Below are 12,642 nucleotides of genomic sequence, written 5' to 3' on the forward strand. Positions count from 1 at the left end.
CTGAATCTTGGAAGTTTATCTCAATTTCACATAAATTTTAATAACCCAGAAATTTAACTCAAGTTACAACAAAAATTTAAAGAGATTTTGGATTCACGGGTAGTTCTGTTTATAGAGTCTCTTCCAGGCAGATTCCACATGCATTCAGGAAACAGTTTAAGTTGTTCAACTGTCATTTTGTAAGTATTTTTAAAGAGATTGTCCTCCCCTTGTTCTCTGGATAATAATTGCATTTCCAGTGAAGAGAAGCCCCACCTGAGGATATGTGGACCCACAAGTAGAGCAGTAGTATTTGAGGGCATTCAGGTCTAGATTTTTGCCCTGGCTCATACACAGAACTGAGATCTGGATTCAGATCTCAAGCAATCCAGAATTCCTGAGGTGCCCATATTTATGGTTTGGATTTGGGCTGAAGTTCAGTTTTACAGGAGCAGTAAGTGAACTAAAGTAGGGAAGTGAATTGCTACCAAAATCAACTTACAGTAAGCCATTATTAACTTATTCAGTGAACAGAGCCAAAAAAAAGGATATAATTTAAACCACTACCACTTTCCCCCTTCTTTTCTCCATCACATTCCAGTATTATTCTCTTAAAATCTCTCTCAACTTATAGATGACTCAAAGAATAATGTTTGGTAAGCATAGTAATATGCTTTTCATCATTATTTTATTTTGAAACATGGGGAAGAGTTGTGTTTCATGATGAAAAATGTCTCTCTCTAAACATCATTTTCTAATGGACTTTTTTATGTCCCATTAAATGTGCTAATTTTTACTTGTTCTCTGCTGTCAATGAAACAAACTATTATTTCTTTCCACAGAACCAAACTCCAAACAAGAATGTCTGGAATGTCAAGAGTAATGACGTACGAAGTCCCTTCTGGCCCCAGCTTCTATTGAAAAATAATTGGATGAATTGGTGATGCTTACATTTCATCTAGCCTGCCACTGTGAGTAATACCATGGTGCCTTCTTGGCCAAAGCTCAGCCATTTAAGCACTTGGTGAAAATCTATTTGGATGGACTCGGTGAAGGAATATGTCAGATAGTAGCAGAGTAAGAATGAAAGCTCTTTGGAATAGTGTTGCATATGTCGTCACAGCATCTAACGCTGTGCAAACAGCATCCTGATTGTGACGTCAAGTTTCTGCTGCAGTGTAAATAATAAACGACGAGGATGCTAACCATAAAAGTAAAGCTGGCCTGGATACACACTGTAATGTGATGGGCAAGGGAATTCAGATGGTGGAATAGGCCCTTGTGTGGTGTAAATTATCACGGTACCATGTGATGTCAGTGGAGCTATGATTTACCCAAAGAACTGCCTCTTTGCCTTGCCAAGAAACCATGATATGGGCGGTCATCTCTCAGAATGGATTCATAAACCAGAACAAAACAGATGCCAGCTTGCCAATGCCCTTATTGGGATCACAATTTGCTACAAATTTTTAATAGGAACCAATTCATAGAAAAATGAATTTTTTTTTCTTCTAAATCCCTCAAATAGTCCTTCTAAAACTTGTATGTGCTTTTTTTGTCTTTTGGTTCATTTGTTTTCCAGTAACTTTTCCTTCTGTTCCTTTTTCCTGCCTTATTGTTGATGGGTTTTGCAAAGGTTTTTCAGATGTTCCCAGACTTTTAGATCATCAAAGGAGAAAGAGATTTGGGAGAGGACTGTGAGACAGATGCGCCACAGAGGAAGCCAGGGTGAGATGAGACCAGGGAGTGGGGCCGGCTGGTGCTGCAAGGTGGGCACTCTGGTGGGGTCCCTGGTGGGGTCACTGCCCCGAACCACTTTGCACAGCCAGCTCTTGTGCTGATTTCTCCCGAGTCTTGGGAGTGCAGGCTGCAACCTAGGAGGGAGAGAGGGAATTATAGACAAGGAGAGAGAAAATGTGGAGATTTTACCAAAGCCAGTGCTCAAGCAGCAGTTCCCCAGACCTCCCCACTGCGTAATGAAGTGAGAGGGTGAACTTTAGAAGGAGGAGGTGGCCTCTTCCTCCTGCTGTTTGGGAGGTGAAAGCGAAGAACAATGTGTTAAGTGGAACCAGCTCATTGCTTCCTCTTGTCTTCTTGAGCAGGCACTTATTTCCGTGTGAATAGTTGCATTTCAACAAATCTTTTTTTTGATAGCTCAAAGTTTGTTTATTTTTTAACAAACTCTCCTGTAATGAAGTATCACCTGGTGACACGTACATCTGTCAGCCAGCGAACTCGCCTGTTAAGGGCTGTGAGGCATGAAGCTTTGCCTGTTCACGCTGAAGGTGTGCATGCACAGGCTGACAGACACAGACTGTGGTATGTGCTATTGCTTATTCAGGGTAGTCTGAAAAGGTGGTGTCTTGACTTCACACTGGCAGCGGGGTAACTGCTGAGAGGGAAGCGGGAAGATCGGAAAGGATAAGTGTCATCTAGAGTGAAGCATTCTCAGACAGCCCCATGACTTCATACAAACTTGTCACACGCCGAGTCATTATTTTGGACAGAAACACAGCCAAGGCAAAGTTGTGGTCTACGCTCCAGACGCTACTCCAACATACCCAAATAGATACATGAACTTTTCTCTCTACCCAAATAAATGAATACATAAAAACAAAACACACACACAAAAATTGTAAACCCCAATGATTCAGAATGATTCAGGTTAATGCAGGAACTAGAAGGATCTCAGGTCAGTTTATGGTGCTTCTCACCATGCACATGAATTCAAAGGATCTTCCTGTTCTGATAATGAGGAACTTACTTCTAACATAGAGGAGTCCCACATTCCATGTGACTTCAAGTGCAACTACAGTACTTCATGGGTGCTGTCTTTCGGTAATATCCTGGATGCTGACTGCCTAAGGCTCTGCCCTCTCTTCATAAAGCATCTCTTATTTCCTTTACTTAGTTGTAAAAATGATTCCTGGAAAAGGCTCTTTCCCTGCAAGTGGTCTATGGACACCTTCCAGATACTAATCTGGGAAGTAGCATGGGATCTTCCTGAGATCTCATGAGTAGATGGGTTTCTGCAAGGGTTTGAGGGACTGGGGATGGTCTTTTCATCAGGAGGGGACAAGAGCTTTATCAAAACAGGGTAGCTGCCATGGGCTGACCTACTTGGTGCTGAGGAGGTGTCCTCCCAGAGGAGGAGACAGTCCCACTGTTAGAAGACAGGGTGTAGAAGGATGTGTAAAGGTAGCAGCCAGGTGGCTGAAGTTGTTGTTTACTCTTCATGAGAGCTGTAAAGAAATGGCGTAGTGTCTCTTGGCATGGAATGAATAAGGAAGCTGAAAATGTGATTTTGGCGTGGGGAACGACCTCGCAACAATGATGATGTAAAAACAACTCCCCTAAAATGTATCTTGGTGAAGTTCAGTGCTGCTTTTTGTGAAACTAGAGAGAGCTGATCTTACAAAAACAAGTGCTTGTTGAGGTTGCTGTTGTACGGAATTGGCGTGTGATGTTTTTCTAGCAGCCTCTCTTCACTGTCATCAGAGTGCAATTTCTCTAGAGTCGCTGTGGGATGCAACAGATTTCTTGGAAAAGAAGGCTGTGTTGACACCCACAGGCTAGTAATGTTTTCACAAGAAGGAACATGACTTTACATTTGACTCTCTTGAAAAGAGATTAGCAACACTGTGATTTATAAGAATTGCCAGGGTTTGAGGGTGTTTTTTTCCCCCTCTCTCTGAATCTAAGCTCCAGCAGGTAGGTGTTAAGTGAGTGAAGCATTTCTGGCAAGATTTATGTGCCCATACAGTAGAATGGGAGTGAAATCTGACAGTCTAAAGGAGGGGGAGCAACTGACAAATAGAGGGGGCGGAAAAGGCAGATTGGCTTGGATTTTTTCTTTCCTGTTCCTTTGCAGTCAAAACCCTTTGAGACTCTTCACTCCTGGGTTGAAAATTTCATTTGCACAGACATTTCCCTTCCCTGTCCTTTTGTTCTAGCAGAAAACAGGGGTCCACAGCATGTATGTGGAAAGCAGACATGGCCAAGGCTAAACCTCCTTGAAAGAATGTCTTTTCTAGAAATAGATGACAAGCATTTTCCCTAGAAATGAGATATCTTCAATGATGAAGTTCTCTTAGAAGAATGAAGCCCTTTCTCACTGTGGAGTCTCACAGTTAAGTAAACAGTACTAGAAGAAAGTGTATCCTCATACAGTAGGGTATTCCAGCCTAAATAGCAACCAAAGCCTTTGCTTCCCAGAAAGATGTATACCATCCTGTTTGGTTGTTTCGATCAAATGGGTGCTTGCAGCCGTGCTGGACAGCACGATTGCTCTTGTAGGACCATGGTGGTTAGCAGTTCCAGGACTTCTTGGCTGTTAGATGGGAAGCAACCTATAGTTTGTAAGATGCCCAGAAGCTCAACACTTGATGAATAACAGATTACAAAACCAAAATGAGTGGGAATAGTTCCATTAGCCCCATGATTCCTACTGAGCAATACTATAGGAATACACAATAGGGATATAGTTCAGATAATAATGACATTCCTCTTACCGCACAAAGGCACATTTTCAAAGAGACAAATATAGATGCAGAATAAAGTACTGAATATATATCTAAATATGAGAATTTGATCTTAAGTAAATATCTCAAGCCACTTCTGAAAGACATTCATCCTGAGCCATGGGTGGAAAATAGAGCCACACTTGCTAATTGAGTCTTGCTTCTTTAGCCCATGGAAAAATATAGACATATGGGTAATGAACCAGGTTTTAGCTGTAGCAAAATCCAAATGTGCAATTGTGCCTATGTTCCAACAAATTTGGAGCGTCTATCAGCCACAGAAACCCATCACCTCACTCATCAGAAATTTAATAAATATGAGGCACTTCAGAGGAAACACTTTGACTCATGTGGTCTCTTTTCTGATGGAGGTACATTACAAAGAAATTTCTCACCAGTCCTAAGTAAAACACTGCACATCATTGACTACAGCCTGTGTGTTTGTAAGGTGAAAGGAGTGACCTGCTGCTTGGGACTACTGTTGGTAAAAACAGTAAGTACAACTGATCTGGAATAGTTTTTTAATTCTTCTGTTCTGTGAAAACTTTCAAGATTTTAAAACATTCTGCTCGTCAGTGGGAACAACCTGAGACCTTTTGATTTTCTCAGGAAAATGAGAAAGAGAAAAAAAAAAATGGTGGGTTTCCTGAACTGCCAGTGGCCTAGGGATTAAGCACTGACGTGAAATGGAGAAGCTATCACGACCAAGTCCTTGTGCCACTGACTGGTCACTTAATAAAACAGCACCAATGAGAGGCCATGAACTTGCTCCATCCTAAGAGATGATGGTTGTTATGGCACTGTGTAGGATACGTGAACCAGATTCAGGTGCCTCTTTTGCCAAAAAGCCCAGTTTTGCTATGTCAGTGACCTAACCGCTAGTGTCTTGGCTAAGCTGAGCTGTTCTCTTTCTTTGGATGCAAGCAATTTTTCTGATGAAAGCCTAAGCAAAACTGGTGTGTTTCTGAAAAAGATTTATGTTTTAACAAATCAACATCTTCCAATAAAAAGTGTGTACCACTGGAAAATTCCCAGCTAGCTCTACTGATGAGTAAAGTTTTGTTTTACAGATGGAGTTAATAATAGTTTATAAGCTAAAGTGAAAAGGATTTTGGGTGAGCTTCCTAAAGAGGAAGTGAGTCAGTGTCTCGGCGGGAAAGTGTTCCAGATAGGCAGGGCTGGAAAAGTTACAAAACAACCCCCAACTGCGTGGAGTCACAGGGAGTGGACAAGGGATTATCGCATCCCAGATTGCAGAAAGCTGGTAACTAGTAGGGGGCCTTGCATACCCCTCAGCCCATGTGTCTTAAGGTATGGTCTTCTCCCATCTCACTAGCTCAGAGCAGCTAAACTGAGTCATCCCAGGGAAGGCGTAATAGCTAAGGAAGAAGCAGGTGTTGCAGATGGGTGGGTGATTCAGTGGATGGTGTTATTCCTACTGAGTCAATGCTGAAGCAGTTTGTAAGCAGGAAGTTGGGGACACTGTGTGGCTAGAAGATCTGCTTTCTAAATCCAGTGACATTCAAGGAGTCTGCGGTTCCCTCAGTACACTTTCCACAGGGTGGGTTGCCTTCAGTTGTTCTTAGGCGCAGCATTTTCAAAAGCAAAAACTAGAGAGGCATTTTTAAGGTGACTTTCAGTGGGATTTACAATCCTGAGAGTCCAGGTCATTTCTGATCATGGACTGGTATTTCCACATTACGAAGGCATTTTTGGAAAACAGAAGTCCTGTATTCTTGTGACTGACTTCACAGCCCTCCCGCTGGTTCCCAGGGGCTCTGGGTTGGGCCTTTACATGAAATTCTTTTTAGTGAGAGCTATCTATTTTTTGTGTGATGCAGGGCACCAGGAATGGCGCTGGCACTCGTAAGGTGCACTTAATGACCATGAAAAGCAAGTTCTCCGTGGCCATCGTGTCCTTTGAGGTGCCAATTTTGTCTTATAGAAGAAAGGTGGAGCTGCTGCATCTCCTCTGACTTGCATAATTCATTGCAAAAATAGGAGCGAATTTTAGAGAACATGTCCTGTAATATCCGTTACCAGTTATGTGATTACAAGGCCCATGTTACTTACCTCTGCTGTTCCAAAGCTCTCCAGTAATTTAACTTTTCAGAGCAGAGATGATCTTTCGCTTTCTCTCGGTATGTGTGTACACACACATACACAGGTCAAAAATGCATACATTGTACAGCACAGAGGAAGAGGTTTAGACCCTAGAAGCCACTGCTGTTTCCCCTGTGCTTTTTGCAATTGGGTGGCTCTTTCCTCTTGCTGGAAGCATTACGTGTTTGGAAGGTGGGTTGTTTTTCCTTCCGTTCTTCAGTAATTCAGCACTCAGAGCCTCTTCCTTTTCCATTTATTGAATTACTTTTCCACTTGGTCCTTTAAAATTTCATAGCATCTTTCCCTCCAGCGAACAGGAGGAAAATGACAAGATCATTTCTGAATCCTGTGAGAAGAGCCACAAGCTCTGGTCCTTATGGTGCCTGGGAGGATGGCAGATACTTCTGTGCATCTCTGCAATGTGATGAAATGGTCCTAAGATTTGGGTTGGCAGAGGTGGCCTTCCAATTTCTGGTGCAGGGAGCAATTTCTGGGGAGACCACACTTTCTGGGGACTCACACTTAACTTTGAATGCATAACCAACCATTCCCTCCAGGCTGAGGAAAATGAACTGGGTGGCTTTCATTAACTCATGCTTGACATTTGCACTTACTGTTTTCCACCCATTTTATTGAGCATTGCTCTTGGGTTTTATTGGCTGAGCTTTTCATCCATTTCTCCTCTGCCACCTCTTCTTCTCCCTTCACTGAGAGTCTGTGTGCCCACACTAGCTCAGTGGAGTAAGATTCAGAGAGCAGATTGCAGATGGGCTTAATTTCTGAAGTGCAGTAATGACATACACTTATTGGGTGGGGTTTTTTTCCTAAATAGCTATTTTTGCTCTTAAAGGATTTAATTTTGTTTTTACTAAGAACAAAATCATCCAAATTGTTATTTGGGGAAAACTCTTATCGCAAGATAAGAGGGGAAATCTTGATGTTATGTTTCTTCTAAAAATTGTATAGCTTTTAAAAACCATATATTTTCTAAAGTTGAAATGCTATAATCTCCACTGAATGAATTTGCCTCACTACCTTTCTGCTTTCTCTTTGTATAGGTGATTTGCTCAACATTACAGAGAAACTCTGTGTCAAAGCCTGAAACGCAACTGATTCCTCCTGAATGCTGGGCTGGTGCTTTGGCCACAGCACCATCCATCTGCTAAATCAGAAACAGCAGCCACATCCAAGGCCAGCTGAGTCCCCACAGGGTAAAGACGAGAGTTATGAGAGCAGCTAGAGAGAAGAGGCCATCAGGATCCAGAGTCTTCCCACTATGGCCTCTACCTCTTGCTTCATCATTTTTATCATAGCCTTTCTTTCTTACATAAGGATAGACCACATTTTTATTTCTAGAGAGGAACTGAAACAAAATCCACCATATTAAATAGGAATTAAGTTCAGTTACATTTTCCCCATCTCTTTATGAGATACAAGTCAAACCTCGGATGGGATGCCATCTCCTTCACTCCTTGACCTCTTTCTAAACAAATTCAGAGTTGAATGACACGGCTTGAATTCATCTCAGTTATTATTCAGAGAATAAAGTGAAGAGTAACAGCATGTAACAATTAATTTTTCCTCATCCACATCCCAGCACTGTTTTTCCACAGTGAAACCAATGAATACAATCTCTGCTTTCACAAAGCTGCTCTGTGGTAAAAGTATTCCACAACTGCTTCCTATTGAGTTTAGCCCCAGTTTCTTTACTGAACACCTTTACTAGCCAGGCACGGCAAGCAGAGCTGTGACTCAGAATTAGACAGGAAAGTAAACTCTAATTAAGTGCTAAATCATTATTTTTAATACCTGTAGAAAGCTCCTGATCCTCCTTGTTTTGCTTATAATATCAATATTTGTGTACATCTTTTTAATATAGGTCAGGAATGAAAAGATTCAGAAAAAAAAGAAGTCTTTACTATTATTTTTTACTATATGCAAGTCTGCTAGACTTGACAACCTGCTTTCTGATGTCCTAGCTTACAAGCCCTTTGAACCGCTGGAAACACTCCTGGAGGGTTGGAAGAAAGCAAATAAGGCACTGATTAAAAAAATATAGAAGAACTAGGTTGATCATTACTTTGAACCACAGTGAGACAAACAGTAAACAAAAGCCCTATGAGCACTCTGAGTCTGTAACAAAAAAATGATAGAAATTGTTTTTCACAGGGCAGGGAGCAGCTTTAGGTTTTGAATCTGTGATGTCCAGCACAGTGGGGCTCTGACCCTGATCTGCAGCTCCTTAATGCTGTGACAATGTACGTATAAAAACCTATATCTCCTAAACAGGTAACTGTGTCAGGACTGGTGAGAAAGAAATGTCCTCAAAAGCAGGCTCTCTCCCTTGTTCCCGTCCCTAGAGCTTTGGTCTGTAATCTTCGCCTTTTACCTGGATTCCTTAGGGACGTTCAAAGAAACAGTTTGTATTTCCCAGGCCCTAAAGCAGCTCCTCATGGGCAGCACAGGGAAGTTGTGCTACAGATTTCCAGAGAAGAGGTTTGGCCCTTGGGACAGCCTTGGCAATAGACACCCATATTTTGGATATCTGGAGTGAGCCAGACTCCAAGACCTTTTCCAGAGTGCTGTGTCTGCTCTGGCATCCTCTTCAAAATGAATGTGACCAACCGGAGAGAGTTCAAGGAGGGTGTGCAAAAAGCCTTGGATATGTGGAAAAATATGCTTCACAAAGACAGAGTTGAAGGTCCATTTGTTTAGCTTACTGATGAAGTCAGCAGATGGCTTGCTCATAGTTTATTAGCTCTTATGTAAAGAGAAGGTATTTGATATTGAAAGGTGATGTAAGCAAGGCTGGGCTTTTTTTTTTCTTGAGGAATATTTTTACTTTAAACAGAAGTTACTTGGCTCAGGAGAATTCATTCACATAAGAGGGAACAGTAATTCCCTTAGGGGCATTAAGGGATTGAGTGGATGAAATACTGCAGATGTTATGCAGGAGGTTAGAGTAGATGATCATGATGGTAACTCCTGGCCTTGAAACTTGACTGTTTCATAAAACTTCTGGGAGGAGGGATCATAACAGAATGTACCACGGGATTTCAGAGATACTTATAAAATCCTACCTCAGCATTCACTGAACGTGTCTGGAACAAGTACTGTGCCGTCCCACGCATTCAGATTTGGCTCAAGAATGTTAAAATGAGCATAAAGCTCAATGACAACGTAGCGGAGAATAGGAGGGATGGCTGGTGATGTGGCATGGGTATTTAAGATCTTTACAAGAGATTGCGAACAGAAGAAAAACAACGCAATCACAGTGTGCCACACTCAGAGAGAAGGCAGATGTCATTGGAGAATAACGTGTTATCTGACGGCAGAAAATAACCCTCTTGTACTACTTTCAAAGGTTACTTCAAAGCTTGCAGTCAGAATGTTATCAGGACCTTGGGTTTCAATATTTGTGTTAAGCCACATTGTTCAAAAAAACATTTCTAAGGTGGAGTTTGAGCAGGTTTTTGAAGATCCTTATAGGATGTAGTCACCTGTGGTAGGAGGGGGATAGGAATGGTGATTCAAGAGACTTTTCCCATTCTGTACCTCTAAAATGTAATAATTGGATAAAAAGAAGGACTGTGATGCAAGGGGGCAGCGAGCAGATATAAAGATGTGCCAAAATCCAAGCTTTTACAGGAAGTGCAGCTAGTCTGTGTTCCTATATCTTCTCCATGTCTGTGCAAATTTGGGTTACAACTTGCACGCTGAGCAGCACTGTGATTTCACAGTGCCCCCTAGTTGAAAGGAGCTCAGAAGGGTGGACCTGTCAGCAGTGCAATGCCGTCCCCCCGTTGTGCCTGCTGGCTACCCACCGAACATCATACTGATCCTTCTCACCATCCCGAGATCACTGTAACATGCTTGCACTGAAATATCATAGAACCATAGAATAGTCTGGGTTGGAAGGGACCCTGTTTCAGAGGGATTGCTAGTGGTCCATGGTCATGTCACTGACTAGTACTACTGCTGCCAGGCCTTTAATCAATGAAAAAATTAAAACCCATGCATTGAGACATAACAACATTTAAAATTAAGTCTCAGAATACTGCACTAAGTATTTTCCACAACTGCCAGAGTTATGAAATTTCTGCTTTGTAGGAAATCTGAAAGTCTTTTTGTTTGAAAGGTAAGCAGTTTCAAATGGCAAAATTCCCTTCGGTTTTCAGCCAGCTCAACAGGGCAACAGCACTGGCTCAGAGAAAGGGGAAGGCATGTCACCTTGAGAAGTGAGACTGACCTTATGCTAGTCTCTCTCTCTCACTGGCATTTTCTTATCTAGACCTGAGGATTTTTGCAAATGAAGGAGAAACATGTCTTCACTGCAATGTCCCCGTTCCCCATTTCTGTATTCGTAAGTCCATGTGCTGTCCAGTGGCTGCGTGCAGTATTTCCCTGCATGCAGCAGAAGAGACAACATTCAGGATCTTGCCAGTTTGTTTCCAGGAGGATGCTGGTTTGACGCTGATACTCAGAGACAAATATTTATTTGGGGCAATCCTGTTTATTTATCCTGCGTTGTTTTTCTTCCTGGACCAGTGGGAACAAACAACAAGTTCATTTCCTTGTTGGGAAATGATGGTTGAACTTTTCAGTAAGTTCCCTGTCCAAAAGAAGTTTTGGGTCCTGGTTTCTACCCAGGGCCACACTCTTTTTTGCTGTATGATTGCTTTCTCCTTACTTTCACTCTCTGACTGATTTTTAATAGAACTGCAGCCAAGCAGCACTCCAATGTCTTGATCTGCAACTTATCTCCAAGGAAATCCCTAGGGGCACATCTCAAGACATGCGGTCAGTGGCTTGGGGATGGTTTTGATTGTGTCAGCCATCATTAAATGGGAGGGATGCTGGGGGGTGCAAAGAAAGAAAATAGTTTCTTTATTGAATGTAGGGTGCTTAGTCCACCATCAGCTTTTACCAAGTCCATGATTTATAGCAGTTATTACCAGCCTTTCCTGGTGCATAATGTTTACATATTGCCTAACCTTTGCCTAACGTCTATGTAATTCCAGTTACAAAGACTATTGGTCAAAATGGTCAAATGTACTATTACCATAAAACATCAGACGCTTTTTACTAGAAAGTTGTAATGCTCTTCCATTTAGACAGAGGCACACATGTCTGCACAGGCAAAGGAAAGGGCTAACATTTTTTTTTAATGTAAAGCCTGTATTATTCAAGAACCGAAGAGAAAAAAGCCCAGCAAAATAAAAATTACTGTGTAAATAGATTTGGGAGGGAAAAAAAGGCCACCTTGAAAAAAGCATGATGTTTACATGGCACATTTTGGAAAAGTTCTGTGCCATTTCCAGGTAGTTTTAGCTGTAACAGGACACCTGGTTGTTAAACCGTATGGCTGGAAGATCCTTGCAAGGTAGAAAGATCACAGATTATGGCTTTGGCTACCATTCAGTATATGAAATCAAGGAGCGGAGGAATTTAACAAGTGCGAGAGTGTTGTCAAAGCTATCACCAAGCAGTGGTTGCACTAGCGTTCGGAGACCCAGTTGCACTGCTGCAGCTATGGCACTTGGTTTTGCTACGTGCATAGTCCCTGCGGTGGCCCCTTGATGGAAGCAGAAGAGACTGTGCTTGGCCTGTCCAGAGCCCATCAGCACAGTGGCAGTGGGAATGGCCACTGGAAGAAGCGGTATGTCCGGGGGTGAGTAGGGTATTACAAACACTCAAAGGATTTTTGATTTAAGGGCTGCAGTGCCTCAGTGCTTTCGGGAGTGGATTTGGCTGTAGACAGAGAGAAAAAGTAGCAAAAGAAGAGCTGAGAAAGTGCAAAACAGAATTTTTCAAAAACACTGTTTTACCCTGCCTTTGTTAAAAATTCGAACAAATACTCACCAGCTGAAAAAGTATATTGAATAATTGGACTTCAGATACTGTGCCAACAAAACACACATGGGCCATGGTGATAAAAGGTTTTCTCCCAGTGGAACAAATCACTTATCAGGCTATGATACAAAGTAAGGAAACATTTCAGTACAAGTGAACTTTAGCTTCACAATAGCTGCAATAAGGG

Source organism: Gymnogyps californianus, chromosome 1, assembly GCF_018139145.2.
Source record: "Gymnogyps californianus isolate 813 chromosome 1, ASM1813914v2, whole genome shotgun sequence".
In the NCBI taxonomy this organism is placed as follows: domain Eukaryota; kingdom Metazoa; phylum Chordata; class Aves; order Accipitriformes; family Cathartidae; genus Gymnogyps; species Gymnogyps californianus.